This window comes from Sus scrofa, chromosome 11 (genome assembly GCF_000003025.6).
Source record: "Sus scrofa isolate TJ Tabasco breed Duroc chromosome 11, Sscrofa11.1, whole genome shotgun sequence".
NCBI lineage: Eukaryota > Metazoa > Chordata > Mammalia > Artiodactyla > Suidae > Sus > Sus scrofa.
Window position 1 is genome coordinate 59,165,190 of NC_010453.5, and position 16,938 is coordinate 59,182,127.

The 16,938-nt window shown below is 36.3% G+C and overlaps 1 long non-coding RNA gene across 4 annotated transcripts in view; it reads left to right on the forward strand.

Annotated features, from left to right (window-relative positions):
* The window catches only part of LOC102164643, a 238,359-nt gene extending 223,277 nt beyond the window's left edge, over positions 1–15,082 (forward strand). For all 4 annotated transcript variants that reach the window (XR_306286.3, XR_306289.3, XR_001299640.2 and 1 more), the window contains 2 exons: positions 3,948–4,083; positions 14,967–15,082. This is a non-coding gene — a long non-coding RNA (uncharacterized LOC102164643). The remainder of the gene's footprint in view (positions 1–3,947; positions 4,084–14,966) is intronic.

The window sequence follows — 16,938 nt, forward strand, 5'->3', positions numbered from 1 at the left end:
GGAGGTTCCCAGGCTAGGGGTCGAATCGGAGCTGTAGCCGCCGACCTACACCACAGCCACAGCAACGAAGGATCCGAGCTGCATCTGCGACCTACATCACAGCTCACGGCAATGCCGGATCCTTAACCCACTGAGCAAGGCTAGGGATCGAACCCACAACCTCATGGTTCCTAGTCAGATTCATTAATCACTGAGCCATGATGGGAACTGCCTACATGAAATATTTTTAAAATATTTAAGAATATATTTAATATATTCTGGGATATGTTGGGAACACATAGTGTATTATAATGTGCTAAATGATGGTCTGACTCAATCATCTGCCATTTTAAGTCCTTGGAAATGGCATTATTCTTTACACACTGATGAATTTGACGTAGAGAAAATATGCTTCAAATTTTTGTCATGCGTCTATCATGACTTAAGTAAATTTAGTTGAGGAGTCTAAATGACTAATTTATATACATAATCCAAATACTATATGTCCTGGGAGTTCCCTTAGTGGCTCAGTGGTTAATGAACCCAACTAGGATCCATGAGGATGCAGGTTTGATCCCTGGCTTTGCTGTCAGTGGGTTAGGATTCAGTGTTGCTGTGAGGTGTGGTGTAGGTTGCAGATGCAGCTTGGACTCCGAGTTGCTGTGGCTGTGGTGTAGGTGGGCAGCTTTAGCTCCAGTTTGACCCCTAGCCTGAGAACTTCCATATGCTGTGGGTGCTGCCCTAAAAGCCCCCCCCCCCAAAAAAATTATATGTCCTGGCTTTATTGATAAACATACTATTTTCCCCACAGCAGGTGGAAGTTCACAGGCCAGGGGTCAAATCTAAGCCTCAGCTGCAACCTACAACACAGCTGCTGCAATCCTGGATCCTTAACTCACTGTGCCACAGAGGGAATTCTGATAGAAGATATAATTTGATATAGTAATGTCATGTGCATTTTATTGCTCTATAAATAGTTTGAGAAACTAAGCAAATAATGACATGAAACAGTTTTACCTGAAACTTGCTACATCCTATTTGGAACATTTTTTTACAAAACAATTGTAAATAAATTAATCCTGGAAGGATCTCAGTCTATATCAGAGCACATGAGTTTGATGGTGTTGCCCTTGGTCCATTGTTCATCAGTGCCTAAAAGATTGCTGGTATAGCTTTTACCTTACTAAATTTCTGACAAAAGCAAACAAACAAAAACAAAAAAATAGAAAAGTACTAAATAAAACTTTTAAAATATAAATTTCTATTTGAAAATTTAAAGGTCTGCCAATGCAGTCAGAATTTGATACGCCAAGATGATGTAGAGAATAGAAACAGACAAGCGCGTGTATAAGCTGCTTTTTCTATTAGGACATTTACTCTTTCTTGATGCAACTGTAAGCATCAAGTTTCTGGAAAGGAGCAAAGAAGCCTATATGGTTTTAGTCAATATTGCAGAGTTGGAGAGACAATTAGAATTGAAGATACTCAAAGAAATCAGGGCGTTGATGGACCAGAATCGTGGAAAATGGGAGATCTTCTAAGTCGCATAAAAGATACGAGCAAGTAGAATGTGATAAAATTTCCTAACTGCAGAAACTAGAAAACATCCCAAAAATGTCTCTAAAATTCCTGGATAGAAATGATTTTCATGTCAGCAAACTATCCCAGGTTTAAATAGCAATCATTTCTAAGAATAGAATAAAAATATTTTGAATCACCATCCAGAAAGTGTACATTTCGCACACCTTTAAACAGTAAGCTATTAGACATTATATTTATCATATTCAAGAAAGAGAAAGAGAGTGGATCAATAAAATAGACAATGTGTCACAAAAGAGCAGAAAAAGGAGATTCCCAGAAAAACTGTTGGGCGAAAAGATCTATAAAGTTCTATAGAGAAAATAATCTACAGAACAAGGAAACTGGAAGGCTCCAGAAAGCATTCTCGTTAAAAGAATAATAGAAGTAATGTGTGTTAATATACATAAATATTTGTTTTTACCATGTGATTAAATGTTAGACCTTTGGAGAAAATGATATTAATTACATAGGAAACTAGGAAAAAAATAAAATTGCAGCAACAGGACAAGCAAAAGATTATTGATGAAGACTTTCAGTTCATAACTTAACACTTTGATTTAACCTAAGTTAGGTAAAATCTATTAGCTTAATAAAAAATTGTAAGGTAAAATGTGGTGAGTATGTAGAGAGTAGTGGTTTCAGATACATAAGTTTTTAACTTTCCCTGGAGATGTTACACAGAAAAAGACCTAAATTGGTAAATCAGGGGAAAGTTTTCCAAAAGTGTGTGTTTAGGAAAAAAAAAAAAAAAATTGTCCCTGAAAAATATTTAAAAACATAATGGAGGATTAAAAAAAAACCTGTTTTTTTTTAATTAATATCTTTGAATTATATTTACTATCTTCTCTATATACACCAATTGAGAAAACCTTAACTTTTTAAAAGAAATGTAAAATTTAAGAAAGCACATTTTATATAACCACCAATAGTTTGCTTCCAAAATTTGCATGATTACTCCATGAAATTAATTTGCTTTTATTAGTAAATATTTTCACTGTCCAGAGAATAATAAAACCAGAAAAAAAACACCTTTTCTTTCCTAATGTTTTTCTGAATCTCTCATTGTAGCATTTAAGAATATAATTAGAGGAGTTCCTATTGTGGCTCAGTGGTAATGAACCTGACTAGTGACCATGAAGATGCAGGTTTCATCCCTAGCCTCCCTCAGTGGGTTAAGGATCTTGTGTTGCCATGAGCTGTGGTATAGATCACAGATGTTATCTCAGATCCCACATTGCTCTGGCTATGGCATAAGCTGGCAGCTGTAGCTCCAGTTTTACCCCTAGGCTGGGAATTTCCATATGCCACACGTGTGGCCCTAAAAAACAAAAGTTTTTTTTTTTTTTTTTGTTTTTTTTTTTTTTTTTTTGTCTTTTAGTCTTTTTGCCATTTCTTGGGCCGCTCTCGTGGCATATGGAGGTTCCCAGGCTAGGGGTCAGATTGGAGCTGCAGCCACCAACCTACGCCAGAGCCACAGCAACGTGGGATCTCAGCCACGTCTGCGACCTACAGCACCGCTCACGGCAACGCCAGATCCTTAACCCACTGGGCAAGGCCAGGGATCGAACCCACAACCTTATGGTTCCTAGGTGGATTCGTTTACCACTGAGCCATGATGGGAACTCCAAAAGTTTTTTTTTTAATTAAAAATAATATAATTAGAATAACATGAGTGTATATATATATGTATGTGTGTGTGTGTGTATACTCCCTTTGAACTAATTTCCTCTAGTGCATACCTTCATATAATATTTATACAAATCAGAGAAAGGAATTACTTTAAATTTGCAAATGAGTATTTACTAAAAAGCATGTGTCTATCTATCAATCTGTCTATAAACCTATCACCAAAATAGAACCTAATCTTCAGTAATTCCACTCGGGGAATAGGGAATAGGCAGCAGCACCATCAGCAATTAATAATCAGTGTTTTTATTAGATTAGGTAGAAAGCACAACACACAAGTTATTATAGAGATAATAAAATTGGGAGTAGTTTATGGGGTGACAGAATAAAAACGATTATTTTTTCTAAAGCAGTGTGTCTATAACAGTGATTCTGAAAATGTGATCACTATATGGCCTTTAAAGATTATAGCATTTAGAAAACTGCTTGCTAGATGCACAGCTAGAAAATTAGAAAAGCATTCCCTTGTTAGTTCTTCAGTTACCCGATATGGCAAGAGAAGAAAATGTCAGTCTCACAAAATGGAATGATTTGTTTTATCCCACCTCAAAGTTCTTTATAATCAACAGGGTAAGCCAAGAGTCGAAAGGTGACAGCACCATACATAGCTTCCCTAACGTAATCTTTCCTGACTTCAGAATAAAAACATATCACAATATGTTTTAAAGCAGTTTTTTTCCTTCTTCTTCTTTTTTCCTAAGTGTCACTGCTGCTTCACCAGTTAATGGAGAAAATAGGTTCTCACCTGACCAGCTATGGACAGAGAATCATGGCAGTTACTGACCACTGTGCCCTAAGAGATGACAACAGAATCTGGGTTATTAGAGAAAATTAGAGGTAAGAAACATCCTGAAACACTCCCTGCTGAACTTTTGACTTCGGAAGCCACAGTGCTTCCACCCCGTTTAATGGGTTTGAAGTTTTAATCCAGCAGAGATGTAGCAGTATCCTGTGGTCAGCTGAATGGACTCATGCCGTGTACTTTGTGATAGAAATCTTTTCATGTCTCCGGAGTATTTCTCTCTCTACATAATGGGAAACAATCAAAAATGGAGAAATCAGTTCCCATTTAAAAACATTAATATATAAAATGGACATTTATACAGGTTTGCTCATTTCATTTGATCTTTATGTAATTTAAAAGACAGAGTTCCTTGTTTTAGAATTGAATTGTTTTAAATTGTTTTAAATTCAGCATTGTTAGATTTGGAAGCTCGTGAGCTAAACAACTAGATTATATTTTCTTTTTGTGTGGAGATAGAATGTACTTTACCTAAAACATTTTGTTTCTGGTATATCTAGCTGCAAATATGAAGACTTATGAGAAGCAACTGGAGAAACTTGCAGGTTTTCTAGCTTTTCTGAATTGTGATGCATTATCCTTTAGTGGAGAAATGAGAAGGGAAGAATATGTAAAAAGATCAGAATCAGGACACTCCCCTAACCTTTATTTAGCCTTTCAGGTTAATAACATTTACTTATTCACACTTTGTTGTATGAGACCCAAAATTGTGCGTAAGATTTACAAATTCACTCTTTTAGTTCAAGCTAAAATTATCAGTTAAATGAATACTGATAAGTAAGTTAGTAGCACATTCTGATTCTATTCCTGTGCTTTAATTTGTTAATTACCATAGTGAAAAAAGGAATAAGAGAAAACTATTTAAAAAATACTACAGTCCAAAATATGAATTTCTTCTGATTTTTATATGGCAGAGGAATTCCCAGTTCATTCCCTACTTACATAAACTTAGACCATCTCTAATGCTCTTAGGTCTTTACCAAGCATGTTTGCATTGATTGATTCAGCAAATTATGATTAACTATTCGCCTTTTAGGTGGCAGAGACTTTAGTCTCAGTGCTTCCAGATTCAGATCTAATGTCGCCTTCACTACAGATTATATTATATCAATTAATTATAAGCAATTTGTATGTATTTCCAAAATACATATTCCTTGTTTTAATTCACTGAACCACAGAGAATGTGACTTAGGCTGTTCTGAACTATTAGGATGTAGTGAAATTTCTATAGTGATATAAAATTAGGATAATTGGAAATATAGTATATGGCCACATAAAAAGTAAAAACAAAATGAAACAACTCTCCCAACAGAACAAAAAAACACGTAGAAGCTATTTCACTTTTCTAGCATAGACTCCCAACTCACACAATGTCAGTCTGCTACCTTCCACTGGTTAAAAGTGAGTTGCTAAGCCCAGCTCATATTCAAGGGAAGATAAATTAGATCCCCATATTGTATCACATGATTAATTGACGTATTTTAAGACAATCATAGCTTTCTGACCACAAATTGTTCCCTCCCCTCCCCCCCCCCCGTGTATTTTAAACTCTGTAGCACCTAAGATCCTCAAAAGACTCATCTACTATCTCACTGGTATCAGGTTTGAATTTTAGGATCCTGTCATCTAATTTAGATTCAGAGACCAGTGAGGCTTCTTGGGTACAGTTTTTTGGGTACTACTCCTGGAAGACCATTCCTCTTTTTTTGGTCTCACCTGCAGGCATGCAGAATCTCTGGGGCTAGGTACTAAACCTGTGCCACAGCAGCAGCCCAAGCCATAGAAGTGACAATGCAGGATCTTTCACCCACTGAGCCACACAGGAACTTCAGTGACCATTCCTCTTAATCAGAAATCCTGTCGACATGTTTAACCCTGTTCATCTCAACATCCAATAGTAGGATCACTATAAAGTAACTACTATAGACACTCCCATGTTAAAGGGGAAGTGGGGAAGAAGCACAGAGCAGTCAAGAGTCAGTAGCACTGGAGTTCCCATTGTGGTGCAGTGGACATGAATCCAACTAGTATCCATGAGGATGAGGTTTCCATTCCTGGGTTGCTGTGAGCTGTGGTGTAGGTCGCAGATGGGGCTTGGATCCTGCGTTGCTGTAGCTGTGGTATAGACCAGCAGCTGTAGCTCCCATTTGACCTCTAGCCTGGAAATTTCAAATGCCGTGGGTGCAGCCCTAAAGAAAACAAAATAAAACAAACAAAAAGAGTTAGTAGCACTTCTGAAAACCAGGGTGGCATATGTGTTGGCAGTTTCCTAAATAGTGCTCAAGCCTACTGCATGGGAAATGTTCTCCATGAAACTTGGCTCCACTCTAGGCTTTGGTTTCCGCCCTTTGAATTAAAATTCCTTTAATACAAAATGTAACTTAGATTTTCAGGTGAGTGATTTTTCTCAGCCTGCTTCTTGCCCATAATAATTTGGGGCTCCAAAGTATCTTTTTATCTTGTACTATCTCTTCCCCTTTTGGTCCAAGTAGCAGTGTTTACATAGGTAACAACTTCCTTAAACAGTCTGTGAATTTTCTATAAGTATTGTTGGAGTTCATTCCACTATGGGATTCTTAGAAATCTTATGAATTAATAGAGATATGTGTAGCACACCCTTACTAACTTTACAGGCTTGTTGTCTGAACAGTTCACAAGACACCACTATAAAATTTTCTGAGAACTTAACCAAGTGTTTAGAGTCACACCCTTGGCTATACTTTTACCTCATATTTTCTTGAGAGTAAGCTGAATGGGATTTTTCCCTAGAAAGCATTTCTCAAGTTGAGAGTCACTTAGAGATTCCGGAGAGATCGGAAAAGATTAGGAAAGATAAATAGTTTTGGTTTTAAGCCCACTAAAGTCTCAGTATATAATTTAGCATCTAGATTTTTTTTTTAACCCCAGAGTAATCTTGCCCAGATCAAAGATACAATATTTTACATTGTCTTTCTGAAGATACTAAAAAAGTAATGTATTATATCGAATAATAATTTAAGTAATACACACATGTATACTTACATGTATGAGGACACATAATTTGCCTTGTCTCCTTTAAATTTGCTTTCCACTATTTACCTATTTTAAGTTTCTTTTTCTTTCTTTATTTTTTCTTTTTTGGTATTGTAGGTTTCCTGAAATATTTTTAAACCCTTGGTTGTCAGTTTAAGGGAAAAGTCACAGTTCTCTTAGAAGAGAATTATGTTTTAATGTGTCAATAGAAAAAGATATATATATATATATATATATATATATATATATATAAATGATTAAAAAAATAAAGTGTCTGATCTAAATGGAAATTCAGAGGGAAATGAACCTGTGTATGCTTTGTATGAATTTATATATGGAGCTGTAATTTTGGAAGAGATGGCTCTCTGCCCATCATGGCAGCCAAGTCTTCCTTAAGACTCTATCCAAATTCTCTCCCAGACGTGAAAATTCACTTGAGAGCATTCAGGACAATAATCCTATTTATTTACCAAAGCTAATCTCAGAGTATTACTCCAAGTTTAAATGCATGTGCCAGGCCATTTGTAAATAAGGAATTTATACACAGAGTAGCTTTTTAAAAAGGTAATTAGTTTTGCAATTGCTGTTAGCTGGTTTTCTCTGATTTAAGTTCCTCGCTCATAGCCTCAGTATAAGAGTTATTTGTTGGTTCTGTCTTATGTCTGAAATCATTGTGAAATTTTCAGGTTTTTTTCCAATTTGGATTTAAATTGCGTGTGTGTGTGCATGTGTGTTAGGTTGGATTCTCCAGAAAATAGATATTATGACTGAATCAGGATGATAGAAGTTACTTGCGTGCTCCTCTAAAGCATAAATGGGAGAGGAAATAGAATTCGTCAGGGAGAGCCTCTGAATGTGAATCACATCTGGCTCCACCGAAGAGAAATCAGGAAGGAAGACGAGGTCATGGAAAGCTCCAGACTGAAGTGTAGCCGAGAAAGTTGGTCCAGGCAAATGGAGAGGTGCGAAACAAAGACTGCTTCACTGGCCAGGAAGGGCTCAGCTCTCAAACTTCTACTGTTCTGTCACTGGCCTACTGGAGGAGCCCAGGATCACAGGACCTCAAGCTGCAGGGCTACAATGAGTGCTAAAGGCCCAGCAGCCAGAGCTGTCCGCCAGTTCTGCTCCACACAGCAGCTTTTCTCCTACATGTAAGCCCTGTACTTCCACGTCTTTTCCACAGTACATTGCAGACATTCTTCAAATGCTATGGACAGTTGAGATGGCTTTAGCCGGGCTAAGCATTTAATATTTTATAACTTTCTTCTGTTAGTCTTTTAAGTCAGAAGGGTAAATCCTTCACATGGATCAACTGTCTTAAATGTAAACAAATATTTGAGATGGAGATATTTAAATCCAGTTAATTTAGTATCAATTTCTATAAAATGGCTTTCTGGAATTCTAATCCAACTAAGTCAAGATGCTTCACTCTCCTTATTAAGATCTGACTTCTATGTGTGGAAGTTAATCAGAAGAGGTAATGGGAGTGAAGAAAATATTTTCTAATGTGTCTCTAATAGGAGAGAGATGAAATATTCAAAGTTAGCAGTGTAGTACAGACTTTTTTAAATGAGACGGTAATTCATATGAACACTGATAAAAGCCATAATGCTATTTTTTCCATTCTAATTTGAACACTGAACAAACGTTTCTATTCTATATTCTCCCTCACTGATTCCTCACTTAAGAATACAAAATTGCCTTCTTTAAATCAGCATGTGCACAATAGTTAAAAGATATATAAGGACGTTTGCTTTCAAAATTAAGGTGTGGAATTATTTTCTGTTTACATATTATTCTGGAAAAATTTTATTCCCTTTTCTGCATTTTTAAAAACTTATAGCAATTTCAGCTTCACTGCTGGCAGAAAGCAAAAGAGAATACATCTCTCTCTTGTTTTCTTTTTGTTGTTTTTTAAAATCACTGAAATTTCCCTGTTGAGATTGCATCTTTCCCTCCCGCACTGTTCTACTTAGTGTTTGAATTGCTTGACCTAGATATAAATTTTACATTTACACTTCCAAAATTATAGCTCCCTGTTCAAATTAGTATGACAACTTCCCAGCTTTATTTCCCCCTGTGTACGATCTACAGCATAAAAAATAGTCCATGAAATAAATTCAAATCCCTCTTAACTACTATTTAGCATAAATAATAAACATTTTCAAATCAATGTACTCTAAGTGATCATTGCATAATATGCTTCAGTGATTTGATGTTCAATGAATTATTTAATTATATTTTTAAAACATGTCCTGGGTATTTATTATTTAATAATATATCAATGTCACGTCTCTTTAGAGAAACAAATTCAGTGTTGATGAGTAAAGAAAATCTAAAGAAAATAATTTATTAACTGTGTAGTGGGTTGAGATCAGATGATATGGGTCTGGGACCTATTTTTGCCACTCAGTTAACTCATGATCTGAGGATGCATACTCAGAATTTCTGTATACCTTTCTTCCTCTGTAAAATATGAGAGAAAGTAGAAATGGGTATCTTTAAGATTTCCCATACTACACTGCTTAGCCGTTTTCCTTTGAAAGAGCCAATATATTATTTTTTACTTAGGATTAATGTTTTTAGAAATCTCCAATTTTCAAAAAGCCAAAGAAACTTACATTTTCAGTTGCTAAAGGTAAATTTTATTGTTTAATTAATTTAACAGTTTGAGGTAGTCAAACCATATTCAGAAGTATAGAAAAGATTCAAGTTATATCTGTATATACATTTGACAACTGAAGCAAAGTGAGGTTAAATGAGTATATTTCTTTATGTTCTTGTAGAAAAGGCAATGCACCTGTTTTAATTTAATTTTTTAGAAGTAAATGCTCTCATATTTGAAACTGTCTTTTAAAGCATCTTAAATAATTGACTTAATATCAAGGTCTCATCAATGTTGACCAGGTATCTATCATTCTATCTCTGTTTTAAACTATATACACCATAATTAGAATCATTTTCATAGTAAAGAATACAGCAAGTCATTGGCCATGGGTAAGTGCAGCTATATGATATCAATAAGCTTAAAAAGCATCAATTCAACAAGGATATGAACAAATTTGAAAACAAATGCATTGGAAATATCACTTGAAATCATATAAAACAAAATTAAACAGGAGTTCCCGTCGTGGCGCAGTGGTTAATGAATCCGACTAGGAACCATGAGGTTGTGGGTTCGATCCCTGCCCTTGCTCAGTGGGTTAACGATCCAGCGTTGCCGTGAGCTGTGACGTAGGTTGCAGACGCGGCTCCGGTCCCGAGTTGCTGTGGCTCTGGTGTAGGCTGGCAGCTACAGCTCTGATTCGACCCCTAGCCTGGGAACCTCCATATGCCACGGGAGTGGCCCAAGAAATAGCAAAAAAAAAGACCAAAAAAAAAAAAATTAAACAGAATTAAGGAATAATAAACAAATCCACAATCATAGTTTAATACTTTCATATATATCTAAAATAGCCAATGAAAAATGTAGACACTAAACCAATAATCATGTAGAGGACCTAACCTAAAGTCAGGAGAAGGAAGGAAATGATAAAGATCAAGGAGGAAATCAATGAAATAGAGATTAAAAGAACGATAGAAAAAAATCAATAAAACCAAGAGCTGGTTCTTTGAAAAGGTAAACAAAACTGACAAAACTCTGGCTAGACTCACCAAGAAGAGGAGAGAAAAAAAACAAATAAACAAAATAAGAAATGAAAAAGGAGATGTATTCACAATGGACAATTGTATTCTAACATATAAGACAACCTAGAAGAAATGGACAACTTTCTAGAGATCTATAGCCTGCCAAAACTGAATCAAGAAGGAGTAGATCAGCTGAACAGACCAATCACTAGAAGTGAAATTGGATATGTCATAAAAATACTCCCTACAAATAAAAGTCCAGGACCAGATGGCTTCACAGGTGAATTCTACTAAACATATAAGAGGAACTTGTACCCATCCTCCTTAAACTTCTTGAAAAGATTGAAGAAGAAGGAACACTCCCAAGACATTCTGTGATGCCACCATCACCCTAATTCCAAAACCAGACAATGATACCACCAAAAAGAAAACTATAAGCCAATAAATATCTTTGATGAAGATAGACTCAAAAATTCTCAACAAGATTTTAGCCAACCGAATCCAACAACATATCAACCAGGTGGGATTCATCTCGGGATGGTTCAATCTAAGCAAAACAATCAACGTCATACGCCACATTAACAAAAGAAAAGTCAAAAACCACATGATCATCTCAATAGACGCAAAAAAAGCATCTGACCAAGTCCAACATCCTTTCATGATCAAAACTCTTACCAAAATAGGTATAAAGGGAACATACCTTAACATAATCAGAGCCATTTATGACAAACCCACAGCCAATATAATACTCAATGGAGAAAAACTGAAAGCCTTCCCACTAAAATCTGGAACAAGACAAGCATGCCCATTCTCACCACTGTTATTCAACATAGTATTGGAAGTCCTAGCCACAGCAATCAGACAAACAAAAGAAATAAAAGGCATGCAAATAGGAAGACAAGAGGTAAAACTGTCACTGTACAAAGAAGACATGATACTATATATAGAAAACAATAAGGACTCAACCCAAAAACTACTTGAACTGATTAACAAATTCAGCAAAGTAGCAGGATACAAGATTAACATTCAGAATCAGCTGCATTGCTGTATACTAACAATGAAATATTAGAAAAGGAATACAAAAACACAATGCCTTTTATAATTATATCCCAAAAAATCAAATACTTTGGAATACACCTGACTAAGGAGGTAAAGGAATTATATGCTAAGAACTATAAAATGTTAATAAAAGAAATTAAAGAGGATGTAAAGAAATGGAAAGATATCCCATGGTCCTGGGTTGGAAAAATTAATACTGTAAAAACGGCCATACTACCCAAAACAATCTACAGATTCAATGCAATCCCTATCACATTACCCATGACATTTTTCACAGAACTAGAACAAACAATCCAAAAATTTATATGGAACCACAAAAGACCCAGAATTGCCATAGCAATTCTGAGGAACACAAACCAAGCAGGAGGCATAACTCTCCCAGACTTCAGGCACTATTGCAAAGCCACAGTCATCAAGACAGTGTGGTACTGGTACCAAAACAGACAGACCAATGGAAAAGAATAGAGAACCCAGAAATAAACCAAGACACCTGTGGTCAATTAATCTTTGACAAGGGAGGCAAGAACATAAAATGGGAAAAAGACAGTCTTTTCAGCAAGTATTGCTGGAAAACCTGGACAGCTGCATGCAAATCAATGAAACTAGAACACACCCTTACACCATACATGAAAATAAACTCAAAATGGTTGAAAGACTTATATAATATAAGACAAGACACCATCAAACTCCTAGAAGAGAACATAGGCAAAATATTTCTCTGACATCAACCTTACAAATGTTTTCTCAGGTCATTCTCCCAAAGAAATAGAAATAAAAGCAAAAATAAATGTATGGGACCTAATCAAACTGACAAGCTTTTGCACAGCAAAGGAAACCAAAAATAAAACAAACAGACAACTTACAGAATGGGAGAACATAGTTTCAAATGATGCAACTGACAAGGGCTTAATCTCTAAAATACACAATTTATACAACTCAACAGTAAAAAAGCCAAAATCCCAATGGAAAAATGGGCAAAAGACCTGAATCGACATTTCTCCAAAGGAGATATATGGATGGGCAACAGCACATGAAAAAAATTCTCAACATCCCTAATTATTAGAGAAATGCAAATCAAAACTACCATGAGATACCACCTTACACCAGTGAGAATGGCCATCATTAATAAGTCAACAAATAATAAATGCTGGACGAGGTGTTGAGAAAAGGGAACCCTCCTGCACTGTTGGGAATGTAAGCTGGTACAACCACTATGGAGAACAGTATGGAGATATCTTAGAAAACTATACATGGAACTACCATATGACCCAGCAACCCCACTCTTGGGCATATATGTGGACAAAAGTTTCCTTGAAAAAGATACATGCACCTGCATATTCACTGAAGCACTATTCACAATAGACAAGACATGGAAACAACCCAAATGTCCATCGATAGATGACTGGATTAGGAAGATGTGGTACATATACATATACACAATGGAATACTACTAAGCCATAAAAAAGAACAAAATAATGCCATTTGCACCAACATGGATGGAACTAGAGACTCTCATCCTGAGTGAAGTAAGTCAGAGAAAGACAAATACCATACCATATCACTTATATCTGGACTCTAATATAAGGCACAAATGAACTTCTCCACAGAAAAGAAAATCATGGACTTGGAGAATAGATTTGTGGTTACCAAGGGTGAGAGGGAGGGAGTGGGATGGATTGGGACCTTGGGGTTAATAGATGCAGACTATTGTCTTTGTAATGGATTAGCAATGATAATCTGCTGTGTAGCACTGGGAACTATGTCTAGTCACTTACGGTGGAGCATTGTAATGTGAGAAAAAAGAATGTATATGTGTATGTTTATCTGGGTCACCATGCTGTACAGTAGGAAAAAAAAATGTATTGGGGCAATAAAAACAAAACAATTATAATTTCTGAAAGTGTGCTAAAATTCATAGAATAATATGGAAATTCAGAATAAAGATGCTATTGTAGAGGGTGCTTTGATGCTCTTTTCAGACATTCTAAGGGCTGACAAATGCATCTATCATCCTCTAGAGACAGCTGGAGGTCAATGACAGATAAATAAGTCTGGTCCTTTCCCTCAATTGGGGTCAACTCTGAAGAGACATCCAGGGTTCACAGCTTCACATAGGAGTCACTATGTAACAGCTTCTTCTCCCTCAGCTGCCTTCCTAAGTTCTTTTTCGGTATATATCCTGAGGGTACTCTTCAATAAAGTTCCAAATGATAGTTTCCTAATAGAGTTCATTACCAGAAAACTGATTTTAAAACAATTGGTACTAGATTTCAGGTGATCTCAGGATGCCAACTTCTCTCTCAGCCCTGTTTGCTCTCCCTCTCTTTCTCTCTAGCTCTCTCTTTCTATCTCTTTCTTTTTCTATTTTACAGACACACCAGTGGCATATGGAAGTTCCTGGGATAGGGATCTAATTGGAGCTACATCTTCAAACTACGCCATAGCTTATGGCAACAGTGAATTCTGACTGAAGCCAAGGATGGAACCCACATCCTCATGGACACTATATTGGGTTCTTAACCTGATGAATCACAACAGGAACTCTAGGAAACAAATTTTTCAATGAAATTTTAGATATCTATCACATGCTGGATGGCTAGATCTCTTCAATCGTGGATGGTAACTGGAGGCTGGCATGCTCCAGTAGTGCAACTGTTAAAATTTTCACCAGGAAAAGGAAGAATTACTGGTGGTGAAATTTCTTTGAAACTTCATGAGAATGGAGAAGTGGTAGTTAAAATAACTATGTAATTTGGTTCCTAATGTTGAGCACTGTGGATCCATTGAAAAGGGAAAATGTCAGGTTCAAGATAATGATCACTTTAAGGAAAAAAATTGTAAACCAGAAAGCGGTCTTGGCAAAGTTTCAGGAAACCCTACCCTTCTCTAGCCAAAAATCAAAGAGGTAGAATGGAGTTCCAATCTTTAGAAAATTAGTTGAACCTGAGAAATAATTAAGATCTGGAATAATCAAGGAGTTATGATTTTAAAATCAGTATGCTAATTACCTTCTGTGACTTTTTAATTGCCCAAATTAAGTAAATACCCCGTGGTGGCTACTTATTTATCGTATCTCTGAGGAGATAATATTCTATTAATTACCTCCATAAATTTCTATGGTTGGGATTCACTACCACTTAGACTTTGCCATTGATTGCTATAACTTTGCTCACCTTGCTTCTGAGAGCTAAATCTCACCACTTGGCTTTATTTATTTCAGGATCCAGTTGTTCCACATGGATTCAGAAGCCAAAGTTTTGTAACAGTATCTCCTACCTTCAGCACTGGATTACAGAGAACAGTCATAACAGTTTCTTAATAAAGCTCTGGCCTTCACATGAGTGCATTTTTTATTGCTCTGATAAATGAGATGTCCTCTCAACCCACCTAGGAAAAGCTGTAGATTATTGTGTTTTCTGGCATTAGCCACGCTAGCCTACACTTTTTGTGCCTTTACATTCTTGTCTCCTGTCTGTTTTTACCTCATTTAGTAAGGGCTATAATTTTCCTCCCAAATTTCTGTCTCAGCAGTATATTAGCACCATCACCCAAAACCCTTTCCAAGGTGTTAGATCTTGTATCACAGAAAAGTGCTTCTCCATTGGTAAAATTGCTCTTATCCAAATTTGTACGCTTTATTCCTTGATCCTCAGTCACAGTCCATCCTTACTCTCTCAGATGCTGCTGGTGCAGACAGAGATTTTGCAGCTCTCTTGGTATGAGATCCCTTTTCACATCCCCGTCAAACTATACAAAGATTTGACCCTTGTCATTGAACTGGTTACCCAGAGAGGAGGTGGATCAAAGATTGCCCACCACATTTTCCACATTGTATCAAGACAGAATGGACCCCTTTTCAGATCCAGCATGTTCAGAGGACTCTGGCATATCAATTCCAAGGCTGAAGATCCCATCTGATGACTGCCATCCTCAGGACAAGGCAGGGCTGCTGCCACACTATGGGGGGATGGAGGATTGTTTTTTCAAGTCATCAGTCCTTTGGGAAGTACTATGAGCTTGTATGCCCAACTTTATCTGTGAAGTTGTACATAAAAACATAACAATGGCATGAAGAAATTAAGATATCTAGAGGCTTATATGTCTCAAGAATATATGCCTGAGTCTTCCCACTGGGCACTCTACCTACACGAGGATGAGAGCTAGTTAAAGGAGAGAGGAATCTAGAATAGAAGGTAGAATAAGGGATAATGAATTTTACTTATTGCCTAGTGATCAACTGTGTTCTATTAACTGTTATCTTTTAAGTTTTTCATTAAGAATCCTAATTACAGATGGGGTCAACTGTCTATGAGAAGCAAGCGGATACAAGTGAAGTTTGAATATGATGTAGGAGAATACTTGAAATTATTTGACCTCTCTTGCTCCCCATTTCACTCTCATCATCTGTCTAGATTTTTTTTTCTTCTTAAGAATGTTTCAAGAAATATTTTTGTGGTGGGTTTTTTCCTAGCCATTATATGCTGGAAAATATATCCTTCCATGTAAACGGCATTTCAGTTACATATAAAATTGTAGGTTCAAATGTTTTACCATAAATATAAAATTATTAATCTATTAACTTCTTTCTTCTAGTATCCCTGTTCTGAAGCTTGAAGTAAATCTGATTTATATTCATTTGAAAATGAACAGTTATTCCCTGAAAGCTCATGGATTGTTTTTTGATTTCTGGTATCTTTATTTTAGAATTTTCTACTCTCATCTTCTCTATAGCATTTTTACTGTGATCCTAGAGTGCATAGCTTTTGATGTTTTTGTTATCAACCCTGAACACCCAGTGTTGTACTAATGAGTACGCTCATTTTGTATTTTACATACAATTAGGATTGCTTTACATACATTTAACCTCACATATCAATGAAAGTATCTGTTAGATGAAGCAAATTTTGTAGCCATTTTATATTCTCTGAGTTATTTAACCCATGCTGTTAGGAGTGTAAAAATCCCAACCAAGCTATAGTGAGAACACTACTTGCCATAGCAGCAGGAGGGTAACACTCGAGACTTCACTTTCTCCTATTTGAGCAACCTGAACTTGAAACAGCACACATTTTTGCATAAGTAAATGTGTAGGCAAGGCAGATGCTATAATGATCCCCTCCTAGAGAGGAAGGAGGAATTACTCCACAGTGAACTGTAAGGCAATGCTACTATGATAATTAGCAATAGAGCAT